Below are 19478 nucleotides of genomic sequence, written 5' to 3' on the forward strand. Positions count from 1 at the left end.
TGCCTCGTTGGCGCAGTTAGGCAGCGCGTCAGTCTCATAATCTGAAGGTCGTGAGTTCGAGCCTCACACGGGGCATGCTGGTGCTTTTTGATACATGGGAGCATGTAAATGAAAGAGCTGCTTTCTTTATCATTCCTTTTGTGCGTTTTTCCAGTCCTTCATATGCAATGTCATAGAAATCAAGTGTTCTTGTGGGACTAATGTTGAACAAATGCAGCAATAGTATTACTCTCATATTTATGTAATATGCGTCAGTGTTGTTGCAGTAATTTTTTTTTTTAAGGCTAATGTAATTCTATCATTCCAATGACAAGTCTTGTCAATACTAAAGCAATGTTTTGCATGGCATTCCTTGAATCTTAGGCCATGACTCTGCACCACATGCCCCCAAAACCCATGACCTTCAATTCCAAGAAATTTCCAAGAATCCTTGCCATGAAGTTCTACTGCATCCCCAAAACTTCAGTCCACCACATCCCAGTTAGACTCCCAAAATCACATTGCATACTCCCCCTAAAAAGAAAAGAAAAAAAGAAAAAAAGACATGAATAGCCTTTCATAAACAAGTTCTTCTTCCGGTAAACATCAGAACGTGGCATTCCTCGAACTTCTGTTGGATCCCGTTCTATAAACATGTCCAATTTCGTGAAATGTCTTGACTTGAAATTCCAAGAAAACTGCACGAAAACGCCACCGAATCCCATACATTGCACCAAAAGTGTTACTTTAAAGTCCATATTATGCAGGTCAGTGCAACTGCATTGTTTGGTTAACTCTAGCATGAACTGAAATGCAGTGCTTTGTCAACATTAATGCACTTCGGGGTGAACTTGCCAGAGGGTTCAAGACTCTAGCTTGAGCCCGCAGCCAAAGGTTAGGTTTGTCAGAAGTGGGATTCGAACCCACGCCTCCAGGGGTGACTGCGACCTGAACGCAGCGCCTTAGACCGCTTGGCCATCCTGACGTGAGGGCAAAGGGTGAGCAGTACTTTTGGAGCTGCACCGAATGGCAGATGATCTGGAAGCTAGTGGTTCTCCGCTCACCCGAGCCATAGCACATGCCTCGTTGGCGCAGTTAGGCAGCGCGTCAGTCTCATAATCTGAAGGTCGTGAGTTCGAGCCTCACACGGGGCAGGCTGGTGCTTTTTGATACATGGGAGCATGTAAATGAAAGAGCTGCTTTCTGTATCATTCCTTTTGTGCGTTTTTCCAGTCCTTCATATGCAATGTCATAGAAATCAAGTGTTCTCGTGGGACTAATGTCGAACAAATGCAGCAATAGTATTACTCTCATATTTATGTAATATGCGTCAGTGTTGTTGCAGTATGTTTTTTTAAGGCTAATGTAATTCTATCATTCCAATGACAAGTCTTGTCAATGCTAAAGCAATGTTTTGCATGGTATTCCTTGAATCTTAGGCCATGACTCTGCACCACATGCCCCCAAAACCCATGACCTTCAATTCCAAGAAATTTCCAAGAATCCTTGCCATGAAGTTCTACTGCATCCCCAAAACTTCAGTCCACCACATCCCAGTTAGACTCCCAAAATCACATTGCATACTCCCCCTAAAAAGAAAAGAAAAAAAGAAAAAAAGACATGAATAGCCTTTCATAAACAAGTTCTTCTTCCGGAAAACATCAGAACGTGGCATTCCTCGAAGTTCTGTTGGATCCCATTCTATAAACATGTCCAATTTCGTGAAATGTCTTGACTTGAAATTCCAAGAAAACTGCACGAAAACGCCACCGAATCCCATACATTGCACCAAAAGTGTTACTTTAAAGTCCATATTATGCAGGTCAGTGCAACTGCATTGTTTGGTTAACTCTAGCATGAACTGAAATGCAGTGCTTTGTCAACATTAATGCACTTCGGGGTGAACTTGCCAGAGGGTTCAAGACTCTAGCTTGAGCCCGCAGCCAAAGGTTAGGTTTGTCAGAAGTGGGATTCGAACCCACGCCTCCAGGGGAGACTGCGACCTGAACGTAGCGCCTTAGACCGCTCGGCCATCCTGACGTGAGGGCAAAGGGTGAGCAGTACTTTTGGAGCTGCACCGAATGGCAGATGATCTGGAAGCTAGTGGTTCTCCGCTCACCCGAGCCATAGTACATGCCTCGTTGGCGCAGTTAGGCAGCGCGTCAGTCTCATAATCTGAAGGTCGTGAGTTCGAGCCTCACACGGGGCAGGCTGGTGCTTTTTGATACATGGGAGCATGTAAATGAAAGAGCTGCTTTCTGTATCATTCCTTTTGTGCGTTTTTCCAGTCCTTCATATGCAATGTCATAGAAATCAAGTGTTCTTGTGGGACTAATGTTGAACAAATGCAGCAATAGTATTACTCTCATATTTATGTAATATGCGTCAGTGTTGTTGCAGTATGTTTTTTTAAGGCTAATGTAATTCTATCATTCTAATGACAAGTCTTGTCAATGCTAAAGCAATGTTTTGCATGGCATTCCTTGAATCTTAGGCCATGACTCTGCACCACATGCCCCCAAAACCCATGACCTTCAATTCCAAGAAATTTCCAAGAATCCTTGCCATGAAGTTCTACTGCATCCCCAAAACTTCAGTCCACCACATCAAAGTTAGACTCCCCAAATCACATTGCATACTCCCCCTAAAAAGAAAAGAAAAAAAGAAAAAAAGACATGAATAGCCTTTCATAAACAAGTTCTTCTTCCGGTAAACATCAGAACGTGGCATTCCTCGAACTTCTGTTGGATCCCGTTCTATAAACATGTCCAATTTCGTGAAATGTCTTGACTTGAAATTCCAAGAAAACTGCACGAAAACGCCACCGAATCCCATACATTGCACCAAAAGTGTTACTTTAAAGTCCATATTATGCAGGTCAGTGCAACTGCATTGTTTGGTTAACTCTAGCATGAACTGAAATGCAGTGCTTTGTCAACATTAATGCACTTCGGGGTGAACTTGCCAGAGGGTTCAAGACTCTAGCTTGAGCCCGCAGCCAAAGGTTAGGTTTGTCAGAAGTGGGATTCGAACCCACGCCTCCAGGGGAGACTGCGACCTGAACGCAGCGCCTTAGACCGCTCGGCCATCCTGACGTGAGGGCAAAGGGTGAGCAGTACTTTTGGAGCTGCACCGAATGGCAGATGATCTGGAAGCTAGTGGTTCTCCGCTCACCCGAGCCATAGCACATGCCTCGTTGGCGCAGTTAGGCAGAGCGTCAGTCTCATAATCTGAAGGTCGTGAGTTCGAGCCTCACACGGGGCAGGCTGGTGCTTTTTGATACATGGGAGCATGTAAATGAAAGAGCTGCTTTCTGTATCATTCCTTTTGTGCGTTTTTCCAGTCCTTCATATGCAATGTCATAGAAATCAAGTGTTCTTGTGGGACTAATGTTGAACAAATGCAGCAATAGTATTACTCTCATATTTATGTAATATGCGTCAGTGTTGTTGCAGTATGTTTTTTTAAGGCTAATGTAATTCTATCATTCCAATGACAAGTCTTGTCAATGCTCAAGCAATGTTTTGCATGGCATTCCTTGAATCTTAGGCCATGACTCTGCACCACATGCCCCCAAAACCCATGACCTTCAATTCCAAGAAATTTCCAAGAATCCTTGCCATGAAGTTCTACTGCATCCCCAAAACTTCAGTCCACCACATCCCAGTTAGACTCCCAAAATCACATTGCATACTCCCCCTAAAAAAGAAAAGAAAAAAAGAAAAAAAGACATGAATAGCCTTTCATAAACAAGTTCTTCTTCCGGTAAACATCAGAACGTGGCATTCCTCGAAGTTCTGTTGGATCCCATTTTATAAACATGTCCAATTTCGTGAAATGTCTTGACTTGAAATTCCAAGAAAACTGCACGAAAACGCCACCGAATCCCATACATTGCACCAAAAGTGTTACTTTAAAGTCCAAATTATGCAGGTCAGTGCAACTGCATTGTTTGGTTAACTCTAGCATGAACAGAAATGCAGTGCTTTGTCAACATTAATGCACTTCGGGGTGAACTTGCCAGAGGGTTCAAGACTCTAGCTTGAGCCCGCAGCCAAAGGTTAGGTTGTCAGAAGTGGGATTCGAACCCACGCCTCCAGGGGAGACTGCGACCTGAACGCAGCGCCTTAGACCGCTCGGCCATCCTGACGTGAGGGCAAAGGGTGAGCAGTACTTTTGGAGCTGCACCGAATGGCAGATGATCTGGAAGCTAGTGGTTCTCCGCTCACCCGAGCCATAACACATGCCTCGTTGGCGCAGTTAGGCAGCGCGTCAGTCTCATAATCTGAAGGTCGTGAGTTCGAGCCTCACACGGGGCATGCTGGTGCTTTTTGATACATGGGAGCATGTAAATGAAAGAGCTGCTTTCTTTATCATTCCTTTTGTGCGTTTTTCCAGTCCTTCATATGCAATGTCATAGAAATCAAGTGTTCTTGTGGGACTAATGTTGAACAAATGCAGCAATAGTATTACTCTCATATTTATGTAATATGCGTCAGTGTTGTTGCAGTAATTTTTTTTTTTAAGGCTAATGTAATTCTATCATTCCAATGACAAGTCTTGTCAATACTAAAGCAATGTTTTGCATGGCATTCCTTGAATCTTAGGCCATGACTCTGCACCACATGCCCCCAAAACCCATGACCTTCAATTCCAAGAAATTTCCAAGAATCCTTGCCATGAAGTTCTACTGCATCCCCAAAACTTCAGTCCACCACATCCCAGTTAGACTCCCAAAATCACATTGCATACTCCCCCTAAAAAGAAAAGAAAAAAAGAAAAAAAGACATGAATAGCCTTTCATAAACAAGTTCTTCTTCCGGTAAACATCAGAACGTGGCATTCCTCGAACTTCTGTTGGATCCCGTTCTATAAACATGTCCAATTTCGTGAAATGTCTTGACTTGAAATTCCAAGAAAACTGCACGAAAACGCCACCGAATCCCATACATTGCACCAAAAGTGTTACTTTAAAGTCCATATTATGCAGGTCAGTGCAACTGCATTGTTTGGTTAACTCTAGCATGAACTGAAATGCAGTGCTTTGTCAACATTAATGCACTTCGGGGTGAACTTGCCAGAGGGTTCAAGACTCTAGCTTGAGCCCGCAGCCAAAGGTTAGGTTTGTCAGAAGTGGGATTCGAACCCACGCCTCCAGGGGTGACTGCGACCTGAACGCAGCGCCTTAGACCGCTTGGCCATCCTGACGTGAGGGCAAAGGGTGAGCAGTACTTTTGGAGCTGCACCGAATGGCAGATGATCTGGAAGCTAGTGGTTCTCCGCTCACCCGAGCCATAGCACATGCCTCGTTGGCGCAGTTAGGCAGCGCGTCAGTCTCATAATCTGAAGGTCGTGAGTTCGAGCCTCACACGGGGCAGGCTGGTGCTTTTTGATACATGGGAGCATGTAAATGAAAGAGCTGCTTTCTGTATCATTCCTTTTGTGCGTTTTTCCAGTCCTTCATATGCAATGTCATAGAAATCAAGTGTTCTCGTGGGACTAATGTCGAACAAATGCAGCAATAGTATTACTCTCATATTTATGTAATATGCGTCAGTGTTGTTGCAGTATGTTTTTTTAAGGCTAATGTAATTCTATCATTCCAATGACAAGTCTTGTCAATGCTAAAGCAATGTTTTGCATGGTATTCCTTGAATCTTAGGCCATGACTCTGCACCACATGCCCCCAAAACCCATGACCTTCAATTCCAAGAAATTTCCAAGAATCCTTGCCATGAAGTTCTACTGCATCCCCAAAACTTCAGTCCACCACATCCCAGTTAGACTCCCAAAATCACATTGCATACTCCCCCTAAAAAGAAAAGAAAAAAAGAAAAAAAGACATGAATAGCCTTTCATAAACAAGTTCTTCTTCCGGAAAACATCAGAACGTGGCATTCCTCGAAGTTCTGTTGGATCCCATTCTATAAACATGTCCAATTTCGTGAAATGTCTTGACTTGAAATTCCAAGAAAACTGCACGAAAACGCCACCGAATCCCATACATTGCACCAAAAGTGTTACTTTAAAGTCCATATTATGCAGGTCAGTGCAACTGCATTGTTTGGTTAACTCTAGCATGAACTGAAATGCAGTGCTTTGTCAACATTAATGCACTTCGGGGTGAACTTGCCAGAGGGTTCAAGACTCTAGCTTGAGCCCGCAGCCAAAGGTTAGGTTTGTCAGAAGTGGGATTCGAACCCACGCCTCCAGGGGAGACTGCGACCTGAACGTAGCGCCTTAGACCGCTCGGCCATCCTGACGTGAGGGCAAAGGGTGAGCAGTACTTTTGGAGCTGCACCGAATGGCAGATGATCTGGAAGCTAGTGGTTCTCCGCTCACCCGAGCCATAGTACATGCCTCGTTGGCGCAGTTAGGCAGCGCGTCAGTCTCATAATCTGAAGGTCGTGAGTTCGAGCCTCACACGGGGCAGGCTGGTGCTTTTTGATACATGGGAGCATGTAAATGAAAGAGCTGCTTTCTGTATCATTCCTTTTGTGCGTTTTTCCAGTCCTTCATATGCAATGTCATAGAAATCAAGTGTTCTTGTGGGACTAATGTTGAACAAATGCAGCAATAGTATTACTCTCATATTTATGTAATATGCGTCAGTGTTGTTGCAGTATGTTTTTTTAAGGCTAATGTAATTCTATCATTCTAATGACAAGTCTTGTCAATGCTAAAGCAATGTTTTGCATGGCATTCCTTGAATCTTAGGCCATGACTCTGCACCACATGCCCCCAAAACCCATGACCTTCAATTCCAAGAAATTTCCAAGAATCCTTGCCATGAAGTTCTACTGCATCCCCAAAACTTCAGTCCACCACATCCCAGTTAGACTCCCAAAATCACATTGCATACTCCCCCTAAAAAGAAAAGAAAAAAAGAAAAAAAGACATGAATAGCCTTTCATAAACAAGTTCTTCTTCCGGTAAACATCAGAACGTGGCATTCCTCGAACTTCTGTTGGATCCCGTTCTATAAACATGTCCAATTTCGTGAAATGTCTTGACTTGAAATTCCAAGAAAACTGCACGAAAACGCCACCGAATCCCATACATTGCACCAAAAGTGTTACTTTAAAGTCCATATTATGCAGGTCAGTGCAACTGCATTGTTTGGTTAACTCTAGCATGAACTGAAATGCAGTGCTTTGTCAACATTAATGCACTTCGGGGTGAACTTGCCAGAGGGTTCAAGACTCTAGCTTGAGCCCGCAGCCAAAGGTTAGGTTTGTCAGAAGTGGGATTCGAACCCACGCCTCCAGGGGTGACTGCGACCTGAACGCAGCGCCTTAGACCGCTTGGCCATCCTGACGTGAGGGCAAAGGGTGAGCAGTACTTTTGGAGCTGCACCGAATGGCAGATGATCTGGAAGCTAGTGGTTCTCCGCTCACCCGAGCCATAGCACATGCCTCGTTGGCGCAGTTAGGCAGCGCGTCAGTCTCATAATCTGAAGGTCGTGAGTTCGAGCCTCACACGGGGCAGGCTGGTGCTTTTTGATACATGGGAGCATGTAAATGAAAGAGCTGCTTTCTGTATCATTCCTTTTGTGCGTTTTTCCAGTCCTTCATATGCAATGTCATAGAAATCAAGTGTTCTCGTGGGACTAATGTCGAACAAATGCAGCAATAGTATTACTCTCATATTTATGTAATATGCGTCAGTGTTGTTGCAGTATGTTTTTTTAAGGCTAATGTAATTCTATCATTCCAATGACAAGTCTTGTCAATGCTAAAGCAATGTTTTGCATGGTATTCCTTGAATCTTAGGCCATGACTCTGCACCACATGCCCCCAAAACCCATGACCTTCAATTCCAAGAAATTTCCAAGAATCCTTGCCATGAAGTTCTACTGCATCCCCAAAACTTCAGTCCACCACATCCCAGTTAGACTCCCAAAATCACATTGCATACTCCCCCTAAAAAGAAAAGAAAAAAAGAAAAAAAGACATGAATAGCCTTTCATAAACAAGTTCTTCTTCCGGAAAACATCAGAACGTGGCATTCCTCGAAGTTCTGTTGGATCCCATTCTATAAACATGTCCAATTTCGTGAAATGTCTTGACTTGAAATTCCAAGAAAACTGCACGAAAACGCCACCGAATCCCATACATTGCACCAAAAGTGTTACTTTAAAGTCCATATTATGCAGGTCAGTGCAACTGCATTGTTTGGTTAACTCTAGCATGAACTGAAATGCAGTGCTTTGTCAACATTAATGCACTTCGGGGTGAACTTGCCAGAGGGTTCAAGACTCTAGCTTGAGCCCGCAGCCAAAGGTTAGGTTTGTCAGAAGTGGGATTCGAACCCACGCCTCCAGGGGAGACTGCGACCTGAACGTAGCGCCTTAGACCGCTCGGCCATCCTGACGTGAGGGCAAAGGGTGAGCAGTACTTTTGGAGCTGCACCGAATGGCAGATGATCTGGAAGCTAGTGGTTCTCCGCTCACCCGAGCCATAGTACATGCCTCGTTGGCGCAGTTAGGCAGCGCGTCAGTCTCATAATCTGAAGGTCGTGAGTTCGAGCCTCACACGGGGCAGGCTGGTGCTTTTTGATACATGGGAGCATGTAAATGAAAGAGCTGCTTTCTGTATCATTCCTTTTGTGCGTTTTTCCAGTCCTTCATATGCAATGTCATAGAAATCAAGTGTTCTTGTGGGACTAATGTTGAACAAATGCAGCAATAGTATTACTCTCATATTTATGTAATATGCGTCAGTGTTGTTGCAGTATGTTTTTTTAAGGCTAATGTAATTCTATCATTCTAATGACAAGTCTTGTCAATGCTAAAGCAATGTTTTGCATGGCATTCCTTGAATCTTAGGCCATGACTCTGCACCACATGCCCCCAAAACCCATGACCTTCAATTCCAAGAAATTTCCAAGAATCCTTGCCATGAAGTTCTACTGCATCCCCAAAACTTCAGTCCACCACATCAAAGTTAGACTCCCCAAATCACATTGCATACTCCCCCTAAAAAGAAAAGAAAAAAAGAAAAAAAGACATGAATAGCCTTTCATAAACAAGTTCTTCTTCCGGTAAACATCAGAACGTGGCATTCCTCGAACTTCTGTTGGATCCCGTTCTATAAACATGTCCAATTTCGTGAAATGTCTTGACTTGAAATTCCAAGAAAACTGCACGAAAACGCCACCGAATCCCATACATTGCACCAAAAGTGTTACTTTAAAGTCCATATTATGCAGGTCAGTGCAACTGCATTGTTTGGTTAACTCTAGCATGAACTGAAATGCAGTGCTTTGTCAACATTAATGCACTTCGGGGTGAACTTGCCAGAGGGTTCAAGACTCTAGCTTGAGCCCGCAGCCAAAGGTTAGGTTTGTCAGAAGTGGGATTCGAACCCACGCCTCCAGGGGAGACTGCGACCTGAACGCAGCGCCTTAGACCGCTCGGCCATCCTGACGTGAGGGCAAAGGGTGAGCAGTACTTTTGGAGCTGCACCGAATGGCAGATGATCTGGAAGCTAGTGGTTCTCCGCTCACCCGAGCCATAGCACATGCCTCGTTGGCGCAGTTAGGCAGCGCGTCAGTCTCATAATCTGAAGGTCGTGAGTTCGAGCCTCACACGGGGCAGGCTGGTGCTTTTTGATACATGGGAGCATGTAAATGAAAGAGCTGCTTTCTGTATCATTCCTTTTGTGCGTTTTTCCAGTCCTTCATATGCAATGTCATAGAAATCAAGTGTTCTTGTGGGACTAATGTTGAACAAATGCAGCAATAGTATTACTCTCATATTTATGTAATATGCGTCAGTGTTGTTGCAGTATGTTTTTTTAAGGCTAATGTAATTCTATCATTCCAATGACAAGTCTTGTCAATGCTCAAGCAATGTTTTGCATGGCATTCCTTGAATCTTAGGCCATGACTCTGCACCACATGCCCCCAAAACCCATGACCTTCAATTCCAAGAAATTTCCAAGAATCCTTGCCATGAAGTTCTACTGCATCCCCAAAACTTCAGTCCACCACATCCCAGTTAGACTCCCAAAATCACATTGCATACTCCCCCTAAAAAAGAAAAGAAAAAAAGAAAAAAAGACATGAATAGCCTTTCATAAACAAGTTCTTCTTCCGGTAAACATCAGAACGTGGCATTCCTCGAAGTTCTGTTGGATCCCATTTTATAAACATGTCCAATTTCGTGAAATGTCTTGACTTGAAATTCCAAGAAAACTGCACGAAAACGCCACCGAATCCCATACATTGCACCAAAAGTGTTACTTTAAAGTCCAAATTATGCAGGTCAGTGCAACTGCATTGTTTGGTTAACTCTAGCATGAACAGAAATGCAGTGCTTTGTCAACATTAATGCACTTCGGGGTGAACTTGCCAGAGGGTTCAAGACTCTAGCTTGAGCCCGCAGCCAAAGGTTAGGTTGTCAGAAGTGGGATTCGAACCCACGCCTCCAGGGGAGACTGCGACCTGAACGCAGCGCCTTAGACCGCTCGGCCATCCTGACGTGAGGGCAAAGGGTGAGCAGTACTTTTGGAGCTGCACCGAATGGCAGATGATCTGGAAGCTAGTGGTTCTCCGCTCACCCGAGCCATAACACATGCCTCGTTGGCGCAGTTAGGCAGCGCGTCAGTCTCATAATCTGAAGGTCGTGAGTTCGAGCCTCACACGGGGCATGCTGGTGCTTTTTGATACATGGGAGCATGTAAATGAAAGAGCTGCTTTCTTTATCATTCCTTTTGTGCGTTTTTCCAGTCCTTCATATGCAATGTCATAGAAATCAAGTGTTCTTGTGGGACTAATGTTGAACAAATGCAGCAATAGTATTACTCTCATATTTATGTAATATGCGTCAGTGTTGTTGCAGTAATTTTTTTTTTTAAGGCTAATGTAATTCTATCATTCCAATGACAAGTCTTGTCAATACTAAAGCAATGTTTTGCATGGCATTCCTTGAATCTTAGGCCATGACTCTGCACCACATGCCCCCAAAACCCATGACCTTCAATTCCAAGAAATTTCCAAGAATCCTTGCCATGAAGTTCTACTGCATCCCCAAAACTTCAGTCCACCACATCCCAGTTAGACTCCCAAAATCACATTGCATACTCCCCCTAAAAAGAAAAGAAAAAAAGAAAAAAAGACATGAATAGCCTTTCATAAACAAGTTCTTCTTCCGGAAAACATCAGAACGTGGCATTCCTCGAAGTTCTGTTGGATCCCATTCTATAAACATGTCCAATTTCGTGAAATGTCTTGACTTGAAATTCCAAGAAAACTGCACGAAAACGCCACCGAATCCCATACATTGCACCAAAAGTGTTACTTTAAAGTCCATATTATGCAGGTCAGTGCAACTGCATTGTTTGGTTAACTCTAGCATGAACTGAAATGCAGTGCTTTGTCAACATTAATGCACTTCGGGGTGAACTTGCCAGAGGGTTCAAGACTCTAGCTTGAGCCCGCAGCCAAAGGTTAGGTTTGTCAGAAGTGGGATTCGAACCCACGCCTCCAGGGGAGACTGCGACCTGAACGTAGCGCCTTAGACCGCTCGGCCATCCTGACGTGAAGGCAAAGGGTGAGCAGTACTTTTGGAGCTGCACCGAATGGCAGATGATCTGGAAGCTAGTGGTTCTCCGCTCACCCGAGCCATAGTACATGCCTCGTTGGCGCAGTTAGGCAGCGCGTCAGTCTCATAATCTGAAGGTCGTGAGTTCGAGCCTCACACGGGGCAGGCTGGTGCTTTTTGATACATGGGAGCATGTAAATGAAAGAGCTGCTTTCTGTATCATTCCTTTTGTGCGTTTTTCCAGTCCTTCATATGCAATGTCATAGAAATCAAGTGTTCTTGTGGGACTAATGTTGAACAAATGCAGCAATAGTATTACTCTCATATTTATGTAATATGCGTCAGTGTTGTTGCAGTATGTTTTTTTAAGGCTAATGTAATTCTATCATTCTAATGACAAGTCTTGTCAATGCTAAAGCAATGTTTTGCATGGCATTCCTTGAATCTTAGGCCATGACACTCCACCACATGCCCCCAAAACCCATGACCTTCAATTGCAAGAAATTTCCAAGAATCCTTGCCATGAAGTTCTACTGCATCCCCAAAACTTCAGTCCACCACATCCCAGTTAGACTCCCAGAATCACATTGCATACTCCCCCTAAAAAGAAAAGAAAAAAAGAAAAAAAAGACATGAATAGCCTTTCATAAACAAGTTCTTCTTCCGGTAAACATCAGAACGTGGCATTCCTCGAAGTTCTGTTGGATCCCATTCTATAAACATGTCCAATTTCGTGAAATGTCTTGACTTGAAATTCCAAGAAAACTGCACGAAAACGCCACCGAATCCCATACATTGCACCAAAAGTGTTACTTTAAAGTCCATATTATGCAGGTCAGTGCAACTGCATTGTTTGGTTAACTCAAGCATGAACTGAAATGCAGTGCTTTGTCAACATTAATGCACTTCGGGGTGAACTTGCCAGAGGGTTCAAAACTCTAGCTTGAGCCCGCAGCCAAAGCTTAGGTTTGTCAGAAGTGGGATTCGAACCCACGCCTCCAGGGGAGACTGCGACCTGAACGCAGCGCCTTAGACCGCTCGGCCATCCTGACGTGAGGGCAAAGGGTGAGCAGTACTTTTGGAGCTGCACCGAATGGCAGATGATCTGGAAGCTAGTAGTTCTCCGCTCACCCGAGCCATAGCACATGCCTCGTTGGCGCAGTTAGGCAGCGCGTCAGTCTCATAATCTGAAGGTCCTGAGTTCGAGCCTCACACGGGGCAGGCTGGTGCTTTTTGATACATGGGAGCATGTAAATGAAAGAGCTGCTTTCTGTATCATTCCTTTTGTGCGTTTTTCCAGTCCTTCATATGCAATGTCATAGAAATCAAGTGTTCTTGTGGGAGTAATGTTGAACAAATGAAGCAATAGTATTACTCTCATATTTATGTAATATGCGTCAGTGTTGTTGCAGTATGTTTTTTTTAAGGCTAATGTAATTATATCGTTCCAATGACAAGTCTTGTCAATGCTAAAGCAATGTTTTGCATGGCATTCCTTGAATCTTAGGCCATGACACTGCACCACATGCCCCCAAAACCCATGACCTTCAATTCCAAGAAATTTCCAAGAATCCTTGCCATGAAGTTCTACTGCATCCCCAAAACTTCAGTCCACTACATCCCAGTTAGACTCCCAAAATCACATTGCATACTCCCCCTAAAAAGAAAAGAAAAAAAGACATGAATAGCCTTTCATAAACAAGTTCTTCTTCCGGTTAACATCAGAACGTGGCATTCCTCGAAGTTCTGTTGGATCCCATTCTATAAACATGTCCAATTTCGTGAAATGTCTTGACTTGAAATTCCAAGAAAACTGCACGAAAACGCCACCGAATCCCATACATTGCACCAAAAGTGTTACTTTAAAGTCCATATTATGCAGGTCAGTGCAACTGCATTGTTTGGTTAACTCTAGCATGAACTGAAATGCAGTGCTTTGTCAACATTAATGCACTTCGGGGTGAACTTGCCAGAGGGTTCAAGACTCTAGCTTGAGCCCGCAGCCAAAGGTTAGGTTTGTCAGAAGTGGGATTCGAACCCACGCCTCCAGGGGAGACTGCGACCTGAACGCAGCGCCTTAGACCGCTCGGCCATCCTGACGTGAGGGCAAAGGGTGAGCAGTACTTTTGGAGCTGCACCGAATGGCAGATGATCTGGAAGCTAGTGGTTCTCCGCTCACCCGAGCCATAGCACATGCCTCGTTGGCGCAGTTAGGCAGCGCGTCAGTCTCATAATCTGAAGGTCGTGAGTTCGAGCCTCACACGGGGCAGGCTGGTGCTTTTTGATACACGGGAGCATGTAAATGAAAGAGCTGCTTTCTGTATCATTCCTTTTGTGCGTTTGTCCAGTCCTTCATATGCAATGTCATTGAAATCAAGTGTTTTTGTGGGACTAATGTTGAACAAATGCAGCAATAGTATTACTCTCATATTTATGTAATATGCGTCAGTGTTGTTGCAGTATGTTTTTTTTAAGGCTAATGTAATTCTATCATTCCAATGACAAGTCTTGTCAATGCTAAAGCAATGTTTTGCATGGCATTCCTTGAATCTTAGGCCTTGACACTCCACCACATGCCCCCAAAACCCATGACCTTCAATTGCAAGAAATTTCCAAGAATCCTTGCCATGAAGTTCTACTGCATCCCCAAAACTTCAGTCCACCACATACCAGTTAGACTCCCAGAATCACATTGCATACTCCCCCTAAAAAGAAAATAAAAAAAGAAAAAAAGACATGAATAGCCTTTCATGAACAAGTTCTTCTTCCGGTAAACATCAGAACGTGGCATTCCTCGAAGTTCTGTTGGATCCCATTCTATAAACATGTCCAATTTCGTGAAATGTCTTGACTTGAAATTCCAAGAAAACTGCACGAAAACGCCACCGAATCCCATACATTGCACCAAAAGTGTTACTTTAAAGTCCATATTATGCAGGTCAGTGCAACTGCATTGTTTGGTTAACTCTAGCATGAACTGAAATGCAGTGCTTTGTCAACATTAATGCACTTCGGGGTGAACTTGCCAGAGGGTTCAAGACTCTAGCTTGAGCCCGCAGCCAAAGGTTAGGTTTGTCAGAAGTGGGATTCAAACCCACGCCTCCAGGGGAGACTGCGACCTGAACGCAGCACCTTAGACCGCTCGGCCATCCTGAAGTGAGGGCAAAGGGTGAGCAGTACTTTTGGAGCTGCACCGAATGGCAGATGATCTGGAAGCTAGTAGTTCTCCGCTCACCCGAGCCATAGCACATGCCTCGTTGGCGCAGTTAGGCAGCGCGTCAGTCTCATAATCTGAAGGTCCTGAGTTCGAGCCTCACACGGGGCAGGCTGGTGCTTTTTGATACATGGGAGCATGTAAATGAAAGAGCTGCTTTCTGTATCATTCCTTTTGTGCATTTTTCCAGTCCTTCATATGCAATGTCATAGAAATCAAGTGTTCTTGTGGGACTAATGTTGAACAAATGCAGCAATAGTATTACTCTCATATTTATGTAATATGCGTCAGTGTTGTTGCAGTATGTTTTTTTAAGGCTAATGTAATTCTATCATTCCAATGACAAGTCTTGTCAATACTAAAGCAATGTTTTGCATGGCATTCCTTGAATCTTAGGCCATGACTCTGCACCACATGCCCCCAAAACCCATGACCTTCAATTCCAAGAAATTTCCAAGAATCCTTGCCATGAAGTTCTACTGCATCCCCAAAACTTCAGTCCACCACATCCCAGTTAGACTCCCAAAATCACATTGCATACTCCCCCTAAAAAGAAAAGAAAAAAAGAAAAAAAGACATGAATAGCCTTTCATAAACAAGTTCTTCTTCCGGTAAACATCAGAACGTGGCATTCCTCGAACTTCTGTTGGATCCCGTTCTATAAACATGTCCAATTTCGTGAAATGTCTTGACTTGAAATTCCAAGAAAACTGCACGAAAACGCCACCGAATCCCATACATTGCACCAAAAGTGTTACTTTAAAGTCCATATTATGCAGGTCAGTGCAACTGCATTGTTTGGTTAACTCTAGCATGAACTGAAATGCAGTGCTTTGTCAACATTAATGCACTTCGGGGTGAACTTGCCAGAGGGTTCAAGACTCTAGCTTGAGCCCGCAGCCAAAGGTTAGGTTTGTCAGAAGTGGGATTCGAACCCACGCCTCCAGGGGAGACTGCGACCTGAACGCAGCGCCTTAGACCGCTTGGCCATCCTGACGTGAGGGCAAAGGGTGAGCAGTACTTTTGGAGCTGCACCGAATGGCAGATGATCTGGAAGCTAGTGGTTCTCCGCTCACCCGAGCCATAGCACATGCCTCGTTGGCGCAGTTAGGCAGCGCGTCAGTCTCATAATCTGAAGGTCGTGAGTTCGAGCCTCACACGGGGCAGGCTGGTGCTTTTTGATACATGGGAGCATGTAAATGAAAGAGCTGCTTTCTGTATCATTCCTTTTGTGCGTTTTTCCAGTCCTTCATATGCAATGTCATAGAAATCAAGTGTTCTCGTGGGACTAATGTCGAACAAATGCAGCAATAGTATTACTCTCATATTTATGTAATATGCGTCAGTGTTGTTGCAGTATGTTTTTTTAAGGCTAATGTAATTCTATCATTCCAATGACAAGTCTTGTCAATGCTAAAGCAATGTTTTGCATGGTATTCCTTGAATCTTAGGCCATGACTCTGCACCACATGCCCCCAAAACCCATGACCTTCAATTCCAAGAAATTTCCAAGAATCCTTGCCATGAAGTTCTACTGCATCCCCAAAACTTCAGTCCACCACATCCCAGTTAGACTCCCAAAATCACATTGCATACTCCCCCTAAAAAGAAAAGAAAAAAAGAAAAAAAGACATGAATAGCTTTTCATAAACAAGTTCTTCTTCCGGTAAACATCAGAACGTGGCATTCCTCGAAGTTCTGTTGGATCCCGTTCTATAAACATGTCCAATTTCGTGAAATGTCTTGACTTGAAATTCCAAGAAAACTGCACGAAAACGCCACCGAATCCCATACATTGCACCAAAAGTGTTACTTTAAAGTCCATATTATGCAGGTCAGTGCAACTGCATTGTTTGGTTAACTCTAGCATGAACTGAAATGCAGTGCTTTGTCAACATTAATGCACTTCGGGGTGAACTTGCCAGAGGGTTCAAGACTCTAGCTTGAGCCCGCAGCCAAAGATTAGGTTTGTCAGAAGTGGGATTCGAACCCACGCCTCCAGGGGAGACTGCGACCTGAACGCAGCGCCTTAGACCGCTCGGCCATCCTGACGTGAGGGCAAAGGGTGAGCAGTACTTTTGGAGCTGCACCGAATGGCAGATGATCTGGAAGCTAGTGGTTCTCCGCTCACCCGAGCCATAGTACATGCCTCGTTGGCGCAGTTAGGCAGCGCATCAGTCTCATAATCTGAAGGTCGTGAGTTCGAGCCTCACACGGGGCAGGCTGGTGCTTTTTGATACATGGGAGCATGTAAATGAAAGAGCTGCTTTCTGTATCATTCCTTTTGTGCGTTTTTCCAGTCCTTCATATGCAATGTCATAGAAATCAAGTGTTCTTGTGGGAGTAATGTTGAACAAATGCAGCAATAGTATTACTCTCATATTTATGTAATATGCGTCAGTGTTGTTGCAGTATGTTTTTTCAAGGCTAATGTAATTCTATCATTCCAATGACAAATCTTGTCAATGCTAAAGCAATGTTTTGCATGGCATTCCTTGAATCTTAGGCCATGACACTCCACCACATGCCCCCAAAACCCATGACCTTCAATTGCAAGAAATTTCCAAGAATCCTTGCCATGAAGTTCTACTGCATCCCCAAAACTTCAGTCCACCACATACCAGTTAGACTCCCAGAATCACATTGCATACTCCCCCTAAAAAGAAAATAAAAAAAGAAAAAAAGACATGAATAGCCTTTCATGAACAAGTTCTTCTTCCGGTAAACATCAGAACGTGGCATTCCTCGAAGTTCTGTTGGATCCCATTCTATAAACATGTCCAATTTCGTGAAATGTCTTGACTTGAAATTCCAAGAAAACTGCACGAAAACGCCACCGAATCCCATACATTGCACCAAAAGTGTTACTTTAAAGTCCATATTATGCAGGTCAGTGCAACTGCATTGTTTGGTTAACTCTAGCATGAACTGAAATGCAGTGCTTTGTCAACATTAATGCACTTCGGGGTGAACTTGCCAGAGGGTTCAAGACTCTAGCTTGAGCCCGCAGCCAAAGGTTAGGTTTGTCAGAAGTGGGATTCAAACCCACGCCTCCAGGGGAGACTGCGACCTGAACGCAGCACCTTAGACCGCTCGGCCATCCTGAAGTGAGGGCAAAGGGTGAGCAGTACTTTTGGAGCTGCACCGAATGGCAGATGATCTGGAAGCTAGTAGTTCTCCGCTCACCCGAGCCATAGCACATGCCTCGTTGGCGCAGTTAGGCAGCGCGTCAGTCTCATAATCTGAAGGTCCTGAGTTCGAGCCTCACACGGGGCAGGCTGGTGCTTTTTGATACATGGGAGCATGTAAATGAAAGAGCTGCTTTCTGTATCATTCCTTTTGTGCATTTTTCCAGTCCTTCATATGCAATGTCATAGAAATCAAGTGTTCTTGTGGGACTAATGTTGAACAAATGCAGCAATAGTATTACTCTCATATTTATGTAATATGCGTCAGTGTTGTTGCAGTATGTTTTTTTAAGGCTAATGTAATTCTATCATTCCAATGACAAGTCTTGTCAATACTAAAGCAATGTTTTGCATGGCATTCCTTGAATCTTAGGCCATGACTCTGCACCACATGCCCCCAAAACCCATGACCTTCAATTCCAAGAAATTTCCAAGAATCCTTGCCATGAAGTTCTACTGCATCCCCAAAACTTCAGTCCACCACATCCCAGTTAGACTCCCAAAATCACATTGCATACTCCCCCTAAAAAGAAAAGAAAAAAAGAAAAAAAGACATGAATAGCCTTTCATAAACAAGTTCTTCTTCCGGTAAACATCAGAACGTGGCATTCCTCGAACTTCTGTTGGATCCCGTTCTATAAACATGTCCAATTTCGTGAAATGTCTTGACTTGAAATTCCAAGAAAACTGCACGAAAACGCCACCGAATCCCATACATTGCACCAAAAGTGTTACTTTAAAGTCCATATTATGCAGGTCAGTGCAACTGCATTGTTTGGTTAACTCTAGCATGAACTGAAATGCAGTGCTTTGTCAACATTAATGCACTTCGGGGTGAACTTGCCAGAGGGTTCAAGACTCTAGCTTGAGCCCGCAGCCAAAGGTTAGGTTTGTCAGAAGTGGGATTCGAACCCACGCCTCCAGGGGAGACTGCGACCTGAACGCAGCGCCTTAGACCGCTTGGCCATCCTGACGTGAGGGCAAAGGGTGAGCAGTACTTTTGGAGCTGCACCGAATGGCAGATGATCTGGAAGCTAGTGGTTCTCCGCTCACACGAGCCATAGCACATGCCTCGTTGGCGCAGTTAGGCAGCGCGTCAGTCTCATAATCTGAAGGTCGTGAGTTCGAGCCTCACACGGGGCAGGCTGGTGCTTTTTGATACATGGGAGCATGTAAATGAAAGAGCTGCTTTCTGTATCATTCCTTTTGTGCGTTTTTCCAGTCCTTCATATGCAATGTCATAGAAATCAAGTGTTCTCGTGGGACTAATGTCGAACAAATGCAGCAATAGTATTACTCTCATATTTATGTAATATGCGTCAGTGTTGTTGCAGTATGTTTTTTTAAGGCTAATGTAATTCTATCATTCCAATGACAAGTCTTGTCAATGCTAAAGCAATGTTTTGCATGGTATTCCTTGAATCTTAGGCCATGACTCTGCACCACATGCCCCCAAAACCCATGACCTTCAATTCCAAGAAATTTCCAAGAATCCTTGCCATGAAGTTCTACTGCATCCCCAAAACTTCAGTCCACCACATCCCAGTTAGAC

The 19478-nt window shown here is 44.1% G+C and overlaps 34 non-coding genes across 34 annotated transcripts; 18 read left to right on the top strand and 16 right to left on the bottom strand.

The window, feature by feature from the left end:
* The first annotated feature begins 1 nt into the window (after nucleotide 1).
* On the top strand, nucleotides 2-75 carry trnam-cau (transfer RNA methionine (anticodon CAU)). The gene has a single exon. It is a non-coding gene; the product is annotated as a tRNA-Met (tRNA).
* An 806-nt stretch (nucleotides 76-881) lies between these two features.
* Nucleotides 882-964, bottom strand: trnal-cag (transfer RNA leucine (anticodon CAG)). Its single transcript has one exon. It is a non-coding gene; the product is annotated as a tRNA-Leu (tRNA).
* Nucleotides 965-1059: 95 nt separating this feature from the next.
* trnam-cau (transfer RNA methionine (anticodon CAU)) lies at nucleotides 1060-1133 on the top strand. Its single transcript has one exon. It is a non-coding gene; the product is annotated as a tRNA-Met (tRNA).
* Nucleotides 1134-1936: 803 nt separating this feature from the next.
* Nucleotides 1937-2019, bottom strand: trnal-cag (transfer RNA leucine (anticodon CAG)). The gene has a single exon. It is a non-coding gene; the product is annotated as a tRNA-Leu (tRNA).
* A 95-nt stretch (nucleotides 2020-2114) lies between these two features.
* Nucleotides 2115-2188, top strand: trnam-cau (transfer RNA methionine (anticodon CAU)). The gene has a single exon. It is a non-coding gene; the product is annotated as a tRNA-Met (tRNA).
* An 803-nt stretch (nucleotides 2189-2991) lies between these two features.
* On the bottom strand, nucleotides 2992-3074 carry trnal-cag (transfer RNA leucine (anticodon CAG)). The gene has a single exon. It is a non-coding gene; the product is annotated as a tRNA-Leu (tRNA).
* A 972-nt stretch (nucleotides 3075-4046) lies between these two features.
* On the bottom strand, nucleotides 4047-4129 carry trnal-cag (transfer RNA leucine (anticodon CAG)). The gene has a single exon. It is a non-coding gene; the product is annotated as a tRNA-Leu (tRNA).
* Nucleotides 4130-4224: 95 nt separating this feature from the next.
* trnam-cau (transfer RNA methionine (anticodon CAU)) lies at nucleotides 4225-4298 on the top strand. Its single transcript has one exon. It is a non-coding gene; the product is annotated as a tRNA-Met (tRNA).
* An 806-nt stretch (nucleotides 4299-5104) lies between these two features.
* Nucleotides 5105-5187, bottom strand: trnal-cag (transfer RNA leucine (anticodon CAG)). Its single transcript has one exon. It is a non-coding gene; the product is annotated as a tRNA-Leu (tRNA).
* A 95-nt stretch (nucleotides 5188-5282) lies between these two features.
* Nucleotides 5283-5356, top strand: trnam-cau (transfer RNA methionine (anticodon CAU)). Its single transcript has one exon. It is a non-coding gene; the product is annotated as a tRNA-Met (tRNA).
* An 803-nt stretch (nucleotides 5357-6159) lies between these two features.
* On the bottom strand, nucleotides 6160-6242 carry trnal-cag (transfer RNA leucine (anticodon CAG)). Its single transcript has one exon. It is a non-coding gene; the product is annotated as a tRNA-Leu (tRNA).
* A 95-nt stretch (nucleotides 6243-6337) lies between these two features.
* Nucleotides 6338-6411, top strand: trnam-cau (transfer RNA methionine (anticodon CAU)). The gene has a single exon. It is a non-coding gene; the product is annotated as a tRNA-Met (tRNA).
* Nucleotides 6412-7214: 803 nt separating this feature from the next.
* Nucleotides 7215-7297, bottom strand: trnal-cag (transfer RNA leucine (anticodon CAG)). The gene has a single exon. It is a non-coding gene; the product is annotated as a tRNA-Leu (tRNA).
* A 95-nt stretch (nucleotides 7298-7392) lies between these two features.
* Nucleotides 7393-7466, top strand: trnam-cau (transfer RNA methionine (anticodon CAU)). Its single transcript has one exon. It is a non-coding gene; the product is annotated as a tRNA-Met (tRNA).
* An 803-nt stretch (nucleotides 7467-8269) lies between these two features.
* trnal-cag (transfer RNA leucine (anticodon CAG)) lies at nucleotides 8270-8352 on the bottom strand. Its single transcript has one exon. It is a non-coding gene; the product is annotated as a tRNA-Leu (tRNA).
* A 95-nt stretch (nucleotides 8353-8447) lies between these two features.
* trnam-cau (transfer RNA methionine (anticodon CAU)) lies at nucleotides 8448-8521 on the top strand. The gene has a single exon. It is a non-coding gene; the product is annotated as a tRNA-Met (tRNA).
* An 803-nt stretch (nucleotides 8522-9324) lies between these two features.
* On the bottom strand, nucleotides 9325-9407 carry trnal-cag (transfer RNA leucine (anticodon CAG)). The gene has a single exon. It is a non-coding gene; the product is annotated as a tRNA-Leu (tRNA).
* A 95-nt stretch (nucleotides 9408-9502) lies between these two features.
* On the top strand, nucleotides 9503-9576 carry trnam-cau (transfer RNA methionine (anticodon CAU)). The gene has a single exon. It is a non-coding gene; the product is annotated as a tRNA-Met (tRNA).
* Nucleotides 9577-10379: 803 nt separating this feature from the next.
* On the bottom strand, nucleotides 10380-10462 carry trnal-cag (transfer RNA leucine (anticodon CAG)). The gene has a single exon. It is a non-coding gene; the product is annotated as a tRNA-Leu (tRNA).
* Nucleotides 10463-10557: 95 nt separating this feature from the next.
* On the top strand, nucleotides 10558-10631 carry trnam-cau (transfer RNA methionine (anticodon CAU)). The gene has a single exon. It is a non-coding gene; the product is annotated as a tRNA-Met (tRNA).
* An 806-nt stretch (nucleotides 10632-11437) lies between these two features.
* trnal-cag (transfer RNA leucine (anticodon CAG)) lies at nucleotides 11438-11520 on the bottom strand. The gene has a single exon. It is a non-coding gene; the product is annotated as a tRNA-Leu (tRNA).
* Nucleotides 11521-11615: 95 nt separating this feature from the next.
* trnam-cau (transfer RNA methionine (anticodon CAU)) lies at nucleotides 11616-11689 on the top strand. The gene has a single exon. It is a non-coding gene; the product is annotated as a tRNA-Met (tRNA).
* An 804-nt stretch (nucleotides 11690-12493) lies between these two features.
* On the bottom strand, nucleotides 12494-12576 carry trnal-cag (transfer RNA leucine (anticodon CAG)). The gene has a single exon. It is a non-coding gene; the product is annotated as a tRNA-Leu (tRNA).
* Nucleotides 12577-12671: 95 nt separating this feature from the next.
* trnam-cau (transfer RNA methionine (anticodon CAU)) lies at nucleotides 12672-12745 on the top strand. The gene has a single exon. It is a non-coding gene; the product is annotated as a tRNA-Met (tRNA).
* A 796-nt stretch (nucleotides 12746-13541) lies between these two features.
* trnal-cag (transfer RNA leucine (anticodon CAG)) lies at nucleotides 13542-13624 on the bottom strand. Its single transcript has one exon. It is a non-coding gene; the product is annotated as a tRNA-Leu (tRNA).
* A 95-nt stretch (nucleotides 13625-13719) lies between these two features.
* On the top strand, nucleotides 13720-13793 carry trnam-cau (transfer RNA methionine (anticodon CAU)). The gene has a single exon. It is a non-coding gene; the product is annotated as a tRNA-Met (tRNA).
* Nucleotides 13794-14775: 982 nt separating this feature from the next.
* On the top strand, nucleotides 14776-14849 carry trnam-cau (transfer RNA methionine (anticodon CAU)). The gene has a single exon. It is a non-coding gene; the product is annotated as a tRNA-Met (tRNA).
* An 803-nt stretch (nucleotides 14850-15652) lies between these two features.
* trnal-cag (transfer RNA leucine (anticodon CAG)) lies at nucleotides 15653-15735 on the bottom strand. The gene has a single exon. It is a non-coding gene; the product is annotated as a tRNA-Leu (tRNA).
* Nucleotides 15736-15830: 95 nt separating this feature from the next.
* On the top strand, nucleotides 15831-15904 carry trnam-cau (transfer RNA methionine (anticodon CAU)). Its single transcript has one exon. It is a non-coding gene; the product is annotated as a tRNA-Met (tRNA).
* An 803-nt stretch (nucleotides 15905-16707) lies between these two features.
* Nucleotides 16708-16790, bottom strand: trnal-cag (transfer RNA leucine (anticodon CAG)). The gene has a single exon. It is a non-coding gene; the product is annotated as a tRNA-Leu (tRNA).
* Nucleotides 16791-16885: 95 nt separating this feature from the next.
* trnam-cau (transfer RNA methionine (anticodon CAU)) lies at nucleotides 16886-16959 on the top strand. The gene has a single exon. It is a non-coding gene; the product is annotated as a tRNA-Met (tRNA).
* A 981-nt stretch (nucleotides 16960-17940) lies between these two features.
* On the top strand, nucleotides 17941-18014 carry trnam-cau (transfer RNA methionine (anticodon CAU)). Its single transcript has one exon. It is a non-coding gene; the product is annotated as a tRNA-Met (tRNA).
* An 803-nt stretch (nucleotides 18015-18817) lies between these two features.
* On the bottom strand, nucleotides 18818-18900 carry trnal-cag (transfer RNA leucine (anticodon CAG)). The gene has a single exon. It is a non-coding gene; the product is annotated as a tRNA-Leu (tRNA).
* Nucleotides 18901-18995: 95 nt separating this feature from the next.
* Nucleotides 18996-19069, top strand: trnam-cau (transfer RNA methionine (anticodon CAU)). Its single transcript has one exon. It is a non-coding gene; the product is annotated as a tRNA-Met (tRNA).
* The last annotated feature ends 409 nt before the right edge of the window (nucleotides 19070-19478 follow it).

The sequence above is a fragment of the Pimephales promelas genome, chromosome 24 (assembly GCF_988280905.1).
Source record: "Pimephales promelas chromosome 24, fPimPro1.hap1.1, whole genome shotgun sequence".
NCBI classification, from domain to species: Eukaryota; Metazoa; Chordata; class Actinopteri; order Cypriniformes; family Leuciscidae; genus Pimephales; species Pimephales promelas.